The sequence below is a fragment of the Triturus cristatus genome, chromosome 6 (assembly GCF_964204655.1).
Source record: "Triturus cristatus chromosome 6, aTriCri1.1, whole genome shotgun sequence".
Lineage (NCBI taxonomy): Eukaryota > Metazoa > Chordata > Amphibia > Caudata > Salamandridae > Triturus > Triturus cristatus.
This window is the reverse complement of record NC_140589.1, coordinates 1,936,776,650-1,936,791,342: the sequence shown is the minus strand read 5'-3', so window position 1 is coordinate 1,936,791,342 and position 14,693 is coordinate 1,936,776,650. Positions and strand designations below refer to the sequence as shown.

The window sequence follows — 14,693 nt, the reverse complement described above, 5'->3', positions numbered from 1 at the left end:
TGATCCTGGACCTTCGACAATCTACACAGCGCTAGATGACTGAAGATTCTCCCTTGGATAAAGGAGTTACTCCCCTGCTTGGCAGGCACCAAAGACACAACTGTCCGGTTGGCATCTCTGAAGCTCCTGAGGACTCCGAAGACTTTTGTCACACAGGAGGTGGGTTTCCAAGCATCACCGAGGCTGACTCGAGTTCTCAACAACCCTGAGACCCGTAGCCCTCGTAGGGACCGTGCAACCTGAACCCCTGGACACTGTGACCATTTGCAGCTGCACATGCTTTCCAGCATCCCCCGAGGCTGTGCTTTGGGCTACTTGTAGTCCAGACCCCCAACAGTGATTCCACAGAAGATAACCGGCCTACACTCCCCGAGTGTTCCGTGGCCTGGTTCCAAGTGTTTCCTCTCGAGGTTCCTTCGCGATCCCTTGTCTTTCAACTTGTGGGTCCCTGAGAAGGGTACTTGTACTTTCAGCAGGCTTTCCTGGTTGCTCCAGAGGTGCCCTGACTCTCCATCGCTTGGGGAGTCCCCTGGGCCTCGCTGGTCCACACCGAAGCCTTTTTACTCTCACCACGTGGGTTGCAGCAGCCAAGGCTTGTTAGTTCCAATCTGGAAACTGACACCCCAGCGTGCAACATCCTTAGTGGGACAGCTCGCCTGCGGATCCTGGTCATCGTCGATGTCTCCTGGTCCCCGTGGCAGCGGAGTCAAACTTCACCTCTTCACACCTGAAGCACCCGACATCTGTGGGCATTCGTCTATCGTGCCCCTGGTCACTGGCGAGTGACCCAGACTCTGTCCCCTCTGCTTTCAGGTTCTTCTGATCTTCGATCCAGGCTTGGATCACACCGGACACTTGTCTTCACCGCAGCAGCACTTTGCAGCATCTCACCATAGAAAATGACGAAGATTCTCGACATCATTTGACACCTATGCACCCGGCTTCCCTGGGTGAGGTAACACGAGTACTCCAGTGCTCCCGTGGGTGTTGGCCCTAGAACCTTCAAAGTCCCAAGGGGTTTGGTCCTGACTCAATTCTAAGTGTCCCTAATCTTTAAAAATCTAACCGCGACTTTCCCCATAGACGTTAACGGGAGCTCGTGGCTGTATTCACACACTGCACGCGGCCCCCATGGGTCCCCTGTGTCACTACCTTGGGTGGTTCCTTGGGGTCCCAGTGATTCTACAGGCTCTAGGCCTTGTATCTATTCCAGTTGTGGTTCTTATACCACTTACTTAGTATATGGTTCGGTCCCCCCCTGGGGCCCATTGTATATTGTGCTATTTACTGTTGATATTTTTATTGTAACATATGTGCTTTAACCTCTAGCCTCATAAAGAGATTAGTAGGGAGTGTTTGTAAAAAATACATATATTTTATATATATACCTGGTGTGGCTCTCCTTTCATTTGGTCATTCAAGAGATTTATACTGGTAAAACAAGCTGCTTTACACTCCTTCAAGACTTAGCCTGAAGGCTGCTCTCCATAGCTACCACTAGGATAGCTTTCATAAAGGTTGTCTTTAACCTATCATCAATAAGGGTCATTTGGACTGGTGCAAGGTGCCCACTTTAACTAGTGGACAGCATATATCAGGCCAACTTCTCACAGGCACACTCCTGCAGAGCTTCGGAGTGTGGTTTACTGACACAGCCCAGACCCGCAGGCCCTAACATGGGCACACTCCTGCAGAGCTTTGAGCCGCTCACTCCAGGGATCAGTCCTAGCGCCAGGGCTCCCAGAGGACAAGTGTGGTTTACTGACACAGCCCAGCCCCGCAGGCTCTGGGATGGGCACACTCCTGCAGAGCTTTGGGCCGCTCACTCCAGGGATCAGTCCCACCCCAGAGAGGAGTGTGGTTTACTCACAGAGCCCAGCCCCGCAGGCCCTAGCATGGGCACACTCCTGCAGAGGAGTGTGGTTTACTGACACAGCCCAGCCCCGCAGGCCCTGGGATGGGCACACTCCTGCAGAGCTTTGCACTGCTCACTCCAGGGTTCAGAGCTACGCCAGGGCTCCCAGAGGAGGATTGTGGTTTACTGACACAGCCCAGCCCCACAGGCCCTAGCATGGGGACACTCCTGCAAAGGAGTGTGGTTTACTGACACAGCCCAGCCCCGCAGGCCCTGGGATGGGCACACTCCTGCAGAGCTTTGAGCCGCTCACTCCAGGGTTCAGAGCCATGCCAGGGCTCCCAGAGGACGAGTGTGGTTTACTGACACAGCCCAGCCCCGCAGGCCCTGGGATGGGCACACTCCTGCAGAGCTTTGCACTGCTCACTCCAGGGTTCAGAGCTACGCCAGGGCTCCCAGAGGAGGATTGTGGTTTACTGACACAGCCCAGCCCCGCAGGCCCTAACATGGGGACACTCCTGCAAAGGAGTGTGGTTTACTGACACAGCCCAGCCCCGCAGGCCCTGGGATGGGCACACTCCTGCAGAGCTTCGGGCCGCTCACTCCATGGAGCAGAGCCATGCCAGGGCTCCCAGAGGACGAGTGTGGTTTACTGACACAGCCCAGCCCCACAGGCCCTAGCATGGGGACACTCCTGCAGAGGAGTGTGGTTTACTGACACAGCCCAGCCCCGCAGGCCCTGGGATGGGCACACTCCTGCAGAGCTTCGGGCCGCTCACTCCATGGAGCAGAGCCATGCCAGGGCTCCCAGAGGACGAGTGTGGTTTACTGACGCAGCCCTGTCCTCCACTGTCTGGAGTGAAGGAGGCACTACTGGTGAAGCTGGGTATCCACACTGGACACCAGGTTCTGTTGCGAAAGGGGAAAATTAAGGTGTGATGAGGAGAGCGAGAGGGTGAAAAAGGTTTAGAGAGAGGAAAGAAGGGTGGGAGGGGTTGAAGGGGAGCTATGGCAGAGTTATCGAGAGAACAAGTTATAAAATGGAGGAGGAAGAGAGAGAAGGTTAGAGAGATGATGAGGGATTCTGGGGGAGGAGAGGATATGAAGGGGAGTTAGGACTGTAGACAGTCCGAGCCTGAGACTTGTTGTGAAGCAGCGATTGGAGGTGGAATCTACTCACTAGTGTAGTGGACATGTGTGAGAAGTTGGCCTGATGTATGATGTCACTAGTTATAGTGTACACCTTATATCAGTCCAAATCCCCTTATGGTGATTGGTTGTAAAGTCAACCTTATAGACCAGCTATCCTAGTGGTAGCATGGACAAGAGCAGTCTTAGGCTAAACTCTGAATGGCATGTGAAGCCAGCTGTTATACCATATGTAACCCCTTGAATACCAAATGAAAGGACACCACAACAGATATATATATAAAATAAAGTGTATTTATTCTAAGCAAACCCTCAGCACTCTTTATGAGATTAGAGGTAAGTACAACACAGTCTTATTTATGCATACATTAAGTCACACAGGTAAGTAATACAGTTAGGCCCTAGGGGCCACGCAAACCATATACTAAGTAAGTGGTATAAGGACCACTGTCAGGGAAATAGAATAGGCCTAGGCCTAGGGAATCGCTGGGGCTACACTACACTAGCGTTAGTTAGGAAGTGGGAGGCCCACGGGATTCGTGTGCAGAGTGGAAACACTCACGCGTAATGCGTAAAAGTCAATAGCAATGTTACAGTTTAGAAATAGATAGATTTAGGACACTTCCGGAGTAGCTAGGAGGTTGAGACTTGAAAACTAGACACTAGGATAGTCACTATCCTGATGAGCACCGGAGTACCCAAGTTACCTAGCCCACAGGCTGCGGGTGCATAGGGGTGAAGATGCGTCGTTTTCGTCGTCGACTCCTATGGATGCCTGAAGAAAGATGCTGACAGGCAGTCAGTGAAGAGTGTCCGGTGGATCCCAAGGCTGGGATCAAGGAGAGAAGAAACCTGCAAGCAGAAGGGACAGAGTCAAGGTCACTAGCCAGTGACCACGTGGAACCAGGAAGGAACCAGGCGATGTCGTGAAGAGTTGCAGGTGAAGGTGAAGCTTGTCGCTGCAGCCAGGAGGACCAGGAAGCGTCGAGGACGACCAGGACCAGGAGGCGAGCTGTCCCACGAAGGCTCTTGCTGTCGGCGGCGTCGAAGTTGGACTAGGACTCACCAAGCCTTGGCAAGCGGAACCCACGAAGAACAAAGGACTTGCTTCTGGTGCAGACCAGGAAGGTCTGGGGTGCTTCTTCTTTGCAGAGAAGCGGGAGCCAGTCTGGAGGAGCCAAACCAGCGCAGAAGATTTCAGGGAGCGTCGTCACAAAGGCCACTAGCCAGCGGGCAAGCAACCGGACAGACGCGGCAAGCAGGAAAATGCTGAAGGGCCCCACGCAGGACTCGTGGAGTGTGGGGGGCTGATCTTCGGTGCAGATGGTGCTTGGGGTTGGGGCTTCTCAATCCTCGGTGCACAACTTCGAGGGTACCTCAGAAGCTGCGCTTTAAGTTACTAGCCACTTTTTCCAGGTAGCCGGTCCCACGTCGCTCGTCGCCTCCGCGGATCTCAGCTCTGCTGCAGATGTGGATCAGGGTCGGAGAAGTCTGGGAGTCAAGGCTCTGGTCAGGCTCTGCAGTCGGTTCCTCGTAGAACGTGGGCAAAGCAAAGGGTAGTCTCTTGATGGTGCCTGTTTGCACAGGGTAGCCACTCCTTGGCTACAAGGGAGATTCTTCAGTCTCCTTCTTTCGTCGAATGTCGAAGGTCCAGAGTTTCTGTTCAGTTTTGCAGGTTCAGGATAATCTAAAGTCTTGAGGCCCAACTCCCACTCTTATACCAATCTGGGGGGCTGGGATACCTGCTAGGTCACGCCTTATGGGTGGGACCTGGGAGGGGGGTGGTTACACCCACTTCCCTTTGTCCAGTTTCGCGCCAGAGCTGGGGCTGGAGTGCCCCAGCGCCGGTTTGAACTGGACTATGCAAGGAACACCTTGTGTGCCCCAGGCATGTCTCATTCCTTTCAGCCCACCCTGCCCCAATACACTAAATGCTGTCTGGGGAGGTGCTAGCACCTCCCCAAGCAGGAACCCTATTGTCCAGGCCTCCCTGGCTGAGATCACTCCCAGCTGCAGGAGGTCAGACTTGTGTCTGTGGCAGCAGCATCCATTTTGTGATGCTGAGGCTTTGGTTAGAGTTAAACAGCAAAGTAGGATTTTAACATGTCTCTCCCTCTAGAAGGGAGGAATAATATCCTCATCACCAGAAATGGTATGGGGGTATTATTCCAAAGTGTTAGACACCTTACACGACATGTTTTGATAAAGCCAAACCATAGTTACCATAACCGTTTAAGATTATAAGGCACTTTAAGAGTATATGGTAGGCTATATCATAGAACAGCTATAAGGACATGGTTCCGAAAGCTCCAGACAGGCTCAGCTCATGCTAGAGCACCATCTCACATGTTACCAAGCACTCTGCCTCCAGGATTGTTAAGGCCTGCCATAGGAGTGACTGATAGGTACACATGTGTCTATATATAAGGGTAGATATAGGCATACTATATCTAAGCAAGGGGTGATTACACGACCTTGCCCCAGCTGAGTGATCAGCCAGTTGTGTCTGATTGGAAGGCCAGACCAGGGGTGGCATAATACATGCTGCAGCCCCTGGGAGGCCTAGGGTACACCTATGCCCTGGGTACCTAGGGTACACTGTACAGGGTCCAATAAGGTGATCCTTACCAATTGGGAATGTACCTAGGGTACATGGAGTCCACTTTAAAGAGAGAGCAGACAGCCTGAGACCCTGAATGGCAGGATCTCAGGCCAACTAAGTCGAAAAACCAGCTAGACACTAGGCAAAAAGTTGGGGGTAACCATAGTCAGATATCCACCTTCCTACACAACCCCCCCCAAACAAAAGGAGATAAGGCTGGCCTTGACAAGGTAAGCCTCTATTGCCTAAGTGGCCATATAAGGAAGAACCAGCACTGGCATGGTTACCCCCTGTCTCATGGTCCACTAAGCAATCCCTCATCCTAAAGGTATCATAGGGTCTCCACCATAGGGAATCTCTACCTTGGGTGTGTCTTTGCAAAGTAAAAGGCTGGTGTTGAGATGGAGTACTGAAGTGAGTGTCCTCAAAGTGAGGCCTCAGCTTCCTCCAATCATCCTCCACCATGGATGCCTTTCTTTCTTTCACTGAGTTGCACTGTGCTCTCAGGGTCAGCCTCTGGCTACCTAAAGCTGGAGGCTGGGTCCCTTTTGTGGGCTTACTGGAGGGACAGGTCAGGTTTGGGGCCCTAAGGTCCCAGGTTTGCCTGTGCCCAACAGAATCCCTCTGGGGGAGGTCCCTAACTACCTGTAAAGGGGATCCCTCAGGAATGTTTTTACCCATCACCTGGCTAGGGCTACTAGCCAGGCAATCCTCATTCTTTTGATGGGGGGGTTCTTGTGGACAGGGGCCCTCTTGGGGTCCACTGGCCTCCCTGACCTCTGCAGCCCTGGGCTGACTGAGGCAGGGTAGAGAGAGGCAGGCTACCTGCACCAGACTGGGTCCCACCTTGGAAGGGGCCACTGACATCAGAGGCTCTGCCAGGCCAGGCCTGGCTACCTCTGGGGCAGTTCCTTCACAAGGGGTGAGGTCAGATCCCTGAGGAGGCTGACCTTTTCCTAATGTCTGGGGAGAGGGAGACTTTTCTTCCTCCCCACTACTCTCGGTTTGTGTGGAGTGACCCATAGTTTCAGGCTTCACTACACCTATGTCAGCCTGAGTATGGGCTGAGACCATTACAGCCTTGCCAACCTTTTCAGGGAGGCACTCAGTTTGGGTTTGAGCTGTGACTGTCACAGCTCTGCCAATCTCTACAGGGAAGTCTGTCTGTGCCTGGGCTGTGGCTACCACTGCCCTTCCAACCTTTTCAGGGAGGAAATCTACTTGGACAGGGGTTGTGGCTGGCACAACCCCACTACCCTTTTTTGAAAGGCCTACCATTTTGGAATGGGTGTCTTGTTCAACTCCAGCCCAAGCTGAGAGTTCTAAGTCATTCCCCAGTAAGCAGTCCACAGGCAAGGTTGGAGACACTGCCACCCTTTTAGGGCCAGTGACACCTCCCCAGCTGAGACATACCTCTGCCATGGGATGACTGTTCTGTTTGCCATCAATGTTAGTTACCTGGTATGAGAAACCAGGCAAAAGCTGCTCAGAGGGAACTAGCCTATGGGCCACCATAGTGATGCTAGCTCCAGTGTCTCTGTAGGCCTCAGCTTTTCTACCATTGATGTAGGGTTCCTGTCTGTACCTACCCAAAGTGTTGGGACAGGCAGTGAAGTTGGCAAACCCCATGCCACCATCACAGACAAGAGTAGCTGCTGTAGGGGAATTGGCTAAGCCAGAGTCCCCCTGTGTTCCCCAAGAAAACCCAACCAAATTTTTGGGGGCACTCCCACCACCTGGGGGATTACTGCTGACAGTAATAGGTGGTGTGACAGGAGTAGTTGGAGGAACAGTTTTGTTTTTAGCCCTTGGGCAACTGCTGTCAGTTTTCCAATGCCCAGGAGTTTTACACTCATGGCAGTAAGGCTTTTTAACTGTGGTAGAGGAGGGAGCTTGGGACCCACCACCCTGTGTGGAGTTTTGGGGCCCTGAGGAAGATTTTTCTTTTGCTTTATCCCCGCCCTTCTCTTGAGGCTTGGTGGTATCTTTCTTTTGGTCACCGCCCTGATTTTTAGGCCTAATCCTGGTCCTGACCCATTTATCTGCCCTCTTTCCCAATTCTTGGGGAGAGGTCAAATCTGAGTCTACCAGGTGTTGATGGAGAAGCTGGTTCTGACAATTACTAAGGATCTGCTCCCTCATAATCAAGTTGTACAACCCTGTATAGTCCTGCACCTTGCTGCCAGTTAACCAACCTTCCAAAGCCTTAGTGGCACAATCCACAAAATCAGACCAGTCCTGTGTCTGTGTCTTCTGGGTGTCTCTGAACAACAACCTATATTGCTCAGTGGTTAAGCCAAACCCATCTATCAGAGCACTCTTCAGGACTTTGTAATTGTTAGCATCCTCATCACTGACTGTGAGGAGCTTGTCTCTACCTTTGTCAGAAAAGGAGAGCCACAAGATAGCTGCCCACTGACTCTGGGGTACCTGCTGTACTTTGCAGGCCCTCTCCAAAGCAGTCATCCACTTGTGGATGTCATCCCCATTCTGATATGGGGGGACTATCTTGCTTAGGTTTCTATGGTCATAAGACCTATCCCTATCTCTAGGAATGTTGCTGCCACCAGTGGGTTCTGACCCACACAATTTTTGCTCCCTAGCCAGAGCAAGCTTCTCCTTGGCAAGGGCAAGTTCTTCCCTCTGAATCCTCAGATTATCTTCCCTCATTCTGGCTTCATGCTCCTTTCTCTCAGGGGAAGTCATTCCCCTGTGAGAGAAAGCATTAGAGATGCTAGAGACATGGGAGTGGATGGATTCCCTTGAAGGGGATCTGTCCCTCCTGCTTCTCTGTGTAAGCCTACTTGGGGGTCTGTATGGGGGGACCCCATGCAAACTCCCATGTAAGCTTAGCCTGGCTAAGTCTTCCTACTTGGCCCTGGCTGTCTACCTCTTCATCTGAAGTCCCATCTGACTCCTCTGTGGTGGGTAGACCCTTATCTACAGCTATGGCACCATACTTGGTAGCTCTTTCAGCATCATAGGCCTCCAGAAGCTCCACTAGCTGTCTAAGGGTAGGGTTGGATCCCTGTTTTAATCTCCTGGAGATACACAGTTGTCTCATCTCCTGGAAAGTGAATGCATCATATCTAGAGGGAACCTGTCTAGGATTCTCCTCTCCTGAGGGAGCATCAGTGTGATCTCCATTCAGGGACATGATTCTAGTGAGGGTGTGGTGTGTGCACCTACCTACACTAGTTGTATCTACTAAACCTCTCTAGTAGTTGTAGTCAGGGTGTGTTACTCCCTTCAACCTACAACTACTAAGTCCAGTAGGACTTAAGTATTATAATCTATGTTATATGTACCTAGACAATATCTGTGTGATCTTTCAATTTAGTATCTCAAGATTACAATGGTATTACAACAGCAAGCTCAGATCCCAACCGCTGCTCACCAATGTGAGAAGTTGGCCTGATGTATGATGTCACTAGTTCTAGTGTACACCTTATATCAGTCCAAATACCCTTATGGTGATTGGTTGTAAAGTCAACCTTATAGACCAGCTATCCTAGTGGTAGCATGGACAAGAGCAGTCTTAGGCTAAACTCTGAATGGCATGTGAAGCCAGCTGTGATACCATATATAATCCCTTGAATACCAAATGAAAGGACACCACAACAGATATATATATAAAATAAAGTGTATTTATTCTAGTCAAACCCTCAGCACTCTTTATGAGATTAGAGGTAAGTACAACACAGTCTTATTTAAGCATACATTAAGTCACACAGGTAAGTAATACAGTTAGGCCCTAGGGGCCACGCAAACCATATACTAAGTAAGTGGTATAAGAACCACTGTCACGGAAATAGAATAGGCCTAGGCCTAGGGAATCGCTGGGGCTACACTACACTAGCGTTAGTTAGGAAGTGGGAGGCCCACGGGATTCGTGTGCAGAGTGGAAACACTCACGCGTAATGCGTAAAAGTCAATAGCAATAGTACAGTTTAGAAACCGGTAGATTTAGGACACTTCCGGAGTAGCTAGGAAGTTGAGACTTGAAAACTAGACACTAGGATAGTCACTATCCTGATGAGCACCGGAGTACCCAAGTTACCTAACCCACAGGCTGCGGGTGCATAGGGGTGAAGATGCGTCGTTTTCGTCGTCGACTCCTATGGATGCCTGAAGAAAGATGCTGACAGGCAGTCAGTGAAGAGTGTCCGGTGGATCCCAAGGCTGGGATTAAGGAGAGAAGAAACCTGCAAGCAGAAGGGACAGAGTCAAGGTCACTAGCCAGTGACCACGTGGAACCAGGAAGGAACCAGGCGATGTCGTGAAGATTGCAGGTGAAGGTGAAGCTTGTCGCTGCAGCCAGAAGGACCAGGAAGCGTCGAGGACGACCAGGACCAGGAGGCGAGCTGTCCCACGAAGGCTCTTGCTGTCGGCGGCGTCGAAGCTGGACTAGGACTCACCAAGCCTTGGCAAGCGGAACCCACGAAGAACGAAGGACTTGCTTCTGGTGCAGACCAGGAAGGTCTGGGGTGCTTCTTCTTTGCAGAGAAGCGGGAGCCAGTCTGGAGGAGCCAAACCAGCGCAGAAGATTTCAGGGTGCGTCATCACAAAGGCCACTAGCCAGCGGGCAAGCAACCGGACAGACGCGGCAAGCAGGAAAATGCTGAAGGGCCCCACGCAGGACTCGTGGAGTGTGGGGGGCTGATCTTCGGTGCAGATGGTGCTTGGGGTTGGGGCTTCTCAATCCCCGGTGCACAACTTCGAGGGTACCTCAGAAGCTGCGCTTTAAGTTACTAGCCACTTTTTCCAGGTAGCCGGTCCCACGTCGCTCGTCGCCTCCACGGATCTCAGCTCTGCTGCAGATGTGGATCAGGGTCGGAGAAGTCTGGGAGTCAAGGCTCTGGTCAGGCTCTGCAGTCGGTTCCTCGTAGAACGTGGCCAAAGCAAAGGGTAGTCTCTTGATGGTGCCTGTTTGCACAGGGTAGCCACTCCTTGGCTACAAGGGAGATTCTTCAGTCTTCTTCTTTCGTCGAATGTCGAAGGTCCAGAGTTTCTGTTCAGTTTTGCAGATTCAGGATAATCTAAAGTCTTGAGGCCCAACTCCCACTCTTATACTAATCTGGGGGGCTGGGATACCTGCTAGGTCACGCCTTATGGGTGGGACCTGGGAGGGGGGTGGTTACACCCACTTCCCTTTGTCCAGTTTCGTGCCAGAGCTGGTGCTGGAGTGCCCCAGCGCCGGTTTGAACTGGACTATGCAAGGAACACCTTGTGTGCCCCAGGCATGTCTCATTCCTTTCAGCCCATCCTGCCCCAATACACTAAAGGCTGTCTGGGGAGGTGCTAGCACCTCCCCAAGCAGGAACCCTATTGTCCAGGCCTCCCTGGCTGAGATCACTCCCAGCTGCAGGAGGTCAGACTTGTGTCTGTGGCAGCAGCATCCATTTTGTGATGCTGAGGCTTTGGTTAGAGTTAAACAGCAAAGTAGGATTTTAACATGTCTCTCCCTCTAGAAGGCAGGAATAATATCCTCATCACCAGAAATGGTATGGGGGTATTATTCCAAAGTGTTAGACACCTTACACGACATGTTTTGATAAAGCCAAACCATAGTTACCATAACCGTTTAAGATTATAAGGCACTTTAAGAGTATATGGTAGGCTATATCATAGAACAGCTATAAGGACATGGTTCCGAAAGCTGCAGACAGGCTCAGCTCATGCTAGAGCACCATCTCACATGTTACCAAGCACTCTGCCTCCAGGATTGTTAAGGCCTGCCATAGGAGTGACTGATAGGTACACATGTGTCTATATATAAGGGTAGATATAGGCATACTATATCTAAGCAAGGGGTGATTACACGACCTTGCCCCAGCTGAGTGATCAGCCAGTTGTGTCTGATTGGAAGGCCAGACCAGGGGTGGCATAATACATGCTGCAGCCCCTGGGAGGCCTAGGGTACACCTATGCCCTGGGTACCTAGGGTACACTGTACAGGGTCCAATAAGGTGATCCTTACCAATTGGGAATGTACCTAGGGTACATGGAGTCCACTTTAAAGAGAGAGCAGACAGCCTGAGACCCTGAATGGCAGGATCTCAGGCCAACTAAGTCGAAAAACCAGCTAGACACTAGGCAAAAAGTTGGGGGTAACCATAGTCAGATATCCACCTTCCTACAACATGGAATCCTCTGTGCATATAAATTACACTTCAAGTTCATATTCTGACGCGTTTTTAAATTCATTACTAGTATATTAAATCATTAAGGTATGTTGATAATTTGACACAGCGTGAATTTTTTTTTTCTGTGTGCACCACTTCTGCTTCTGGTTTTGGAGTGTGACTATAGGGCGGTGTTCCTACTCGGAACTGTGGTTGGAGAGGCTATAATGAGACTCCGGTTAGAAACGTTATTTTATTTACCTTTTTGCACATACAGAGAACAATGGTACTTTCTAAGAGTGTCCTACTGTCCACTGGGTGTTGGGTGAGTGATTTTATCAAAAGAAAAGTTTTTTGTCATTTCGATGTATATCAATAAGGATAGGAAGAAAGATTTGACTATGTAAGGAATGAGAAGTAATCAAATCAAGGGAAGAGATGACTATGTCCTCCTCCCCCCCCCCCCCCCCCCCCCCAGTAGGTACGCAGCAGAAGTGTGTCTACGTAAAGGCAAATAAAGCCATATATTTGTTCTGAGTTCCCAGTTAGGAAAGCATAGAGGAACTAGGATTATAATGAGGGATCAAAATCCTGAGGAAGGCCAGTGACCTGTTTGGGCATTAATAGATGGCTAAAACATGTCGGTACAGGCAGATGGGGTAATAGAAATGTAACTCCTCCTATATACCCATTCTTTTTTTGGGGGGGGGTATATGTTTATTGAGAAGCTCTTGTCAGTTTATAAACAATACATTTAAAAAGGAGTATAAACAAATCAAATTATGGCCACACAATAAATTACTATGAAATGTTAACTTCTCAGATTTTTAAATATGAAAAGGATAATACAGATATCAAAAGATACAATAGTTGAGGTACTCATGAAACCTGGAAAGGAAGAAATAGGAAAGGTGGACTGGGGAGGAGATGATACAGATAGTATGCGATATGTAGTAAACCATATGTTATAGATGGTTGGAAGATAGTAGCGATAATATCATAAAAATATAATATTTCAAGTGAAGATATTCCCACTAACTCAACAATTTCCAATAGGTGAACAGTAGGTCCTAATTCAAATAACAGTGTTACTGGCTACAGCATCAACAGTCCTAATGATAACATCAACAGCATGAATATAAATAATGATGGTAATGAATTAATAAGGAAATGAAAACAGAAGTAGTTCCCTTATTGTAATTCCTAATTAGAAGAAAAATCTGAAATATTACCAGAAATAGAACATTTATTAGCTAGAAAGGGGTTCAAAATTTGGATGAAAGTTCCAACATTGTCATGCAATCTATAAATGAGTTTTTCATATGATGCTATTTTATACATTTCAATCAGTCATTCATCATGTGTAGGGCATTGTGTTGTTCTCCAATGTCTTAATATACACATTTTCCCTACAGTAAGTGCAATAGCTATCAATCGTCTTGTATGGTTTGTGAGATTTGTGAGATCAGTAACATTATGTAATAGAACTATTTTTTCCGTTAAAGGAATGGACACTTGTATAGCTCTTTGTAGAGAGGCAGTTATGGAAGACAATTATTCCTTCAAAATCTATATACCCATTCTTAAACTTTTAATCCTGTCAAGGAGAGTCAACAATAAATAAAGATTTAGGGTCCCGCTTAGACAGGTTTACATAATATTCTTTCTGCAATAGGGATCCCTCACAAGAAAAATATTTGTTTTTTCTCTGAATTTATATTAAAAAAATATGCGCTCCGCCCTGAGGGTTGGTCTGCACCAGGGAGTGACGGCGACCCTATGATGAAGCATGTCACTGTATAGTGGGGCAATCAAAAACATTTCTTGTGTTTTCCAGAACAAATTTTCTCAACAGATTCTTTCATACTTTCCATTTCTTCTCCTTTTCCCCTTTTTTGGCTTTTTATATTTCCTAGCTCTTGTACTTAAGAGAAGGGTTTTGTCCTTCTCGTGTAGTGAGGTTGATAGTTTAGTTGGGAGAACGAGGCAGTCTGTAGGACTATGATGCACCGTATTGGTGCATGTTATACGTGATGGTTTTTGTTACACAGCATGGCAGTCGTGCAGTGATACTCACCAGTATAGTCTGTGTGAATATGATGCACCGTATTGGTGCACATTATACGTGATGGTGTTTGTTACACAGCATGGCAGTCGTGCAGTGATACTCACCAGTATAGTCTGTGTGAATATGATGCACCGTATTGGTGCACATTATACGTGATGGTGTTTGTTACACAGCATGGCAGGCATGCAGTGGTACTCACCAGTATCGATGGTGTGAATATGATGCACCACAGTGGTGCAGGTTACAAAGATGGTGTTTGTTACACAGCATGGCAGATGTGCAGTGAAACTCACCATTATCGATGGTGTGAATATGATGCACCAAGTGGTGCAGGTTACACAGATGGTGTTTGTTACACAGAATGGCAGGCGTACAGTGATATTTACCAGTATCGATGGTGTGAATATGATGCCCTGTGTTGGTGCACATTACACGTGATGGTGTTTGTTACACAGCATGGTAGGCGTGCAGTGATACTCACCAGTATCGATGGTGTGAATATGATGCACCATAGTGGTGCACATTACACAGGATGGTGTTTGTTACACAGCATGGCAGGCGTGCAGTGATACTCACCAGTGTAATATCTGTGAATTTGAGGCACTGCATTGGTGCACGTTACACAGGATGGTGTTTGTTACACAGAATGGCAGACGTGCAGTAATACTCACCAGTACCGATGGTGTGAATATGATGCACCATAGTGATGCAGGTTTGTTACACAGCACGGCAGGCGTGCAGTAATTATCACCAGTATCGATGGTGTGAATATGATGCACCATAGTGGTGCAGGTTACACGGGATGGTGTTTGTTACACAGAATGGCAGGGGTGCAGTGATACTCACCAGTATCGATGGTGTGAATATGATGCACCGTAGTGGTGCAGGTTACAC

General features: G+C 49.0%; 1 protein-coding gene across 3 annotated transcripts in view; it reads right to left on the bottom strand.

Moving 5' to 3' along the window:
* The window catches only part of LOC146822534 (N-acetylneuraminylgalactosylglucosyl-glucoside beta-1,4-N- acetylgalactosaminyltransferase 2-like), an 865,225-nt gene that overhangs the window by 236,628 nt on the left and 613,904 nt on the right, over nt 1–14,693 (bottom strand). The window lies entirely within an intron of this gene.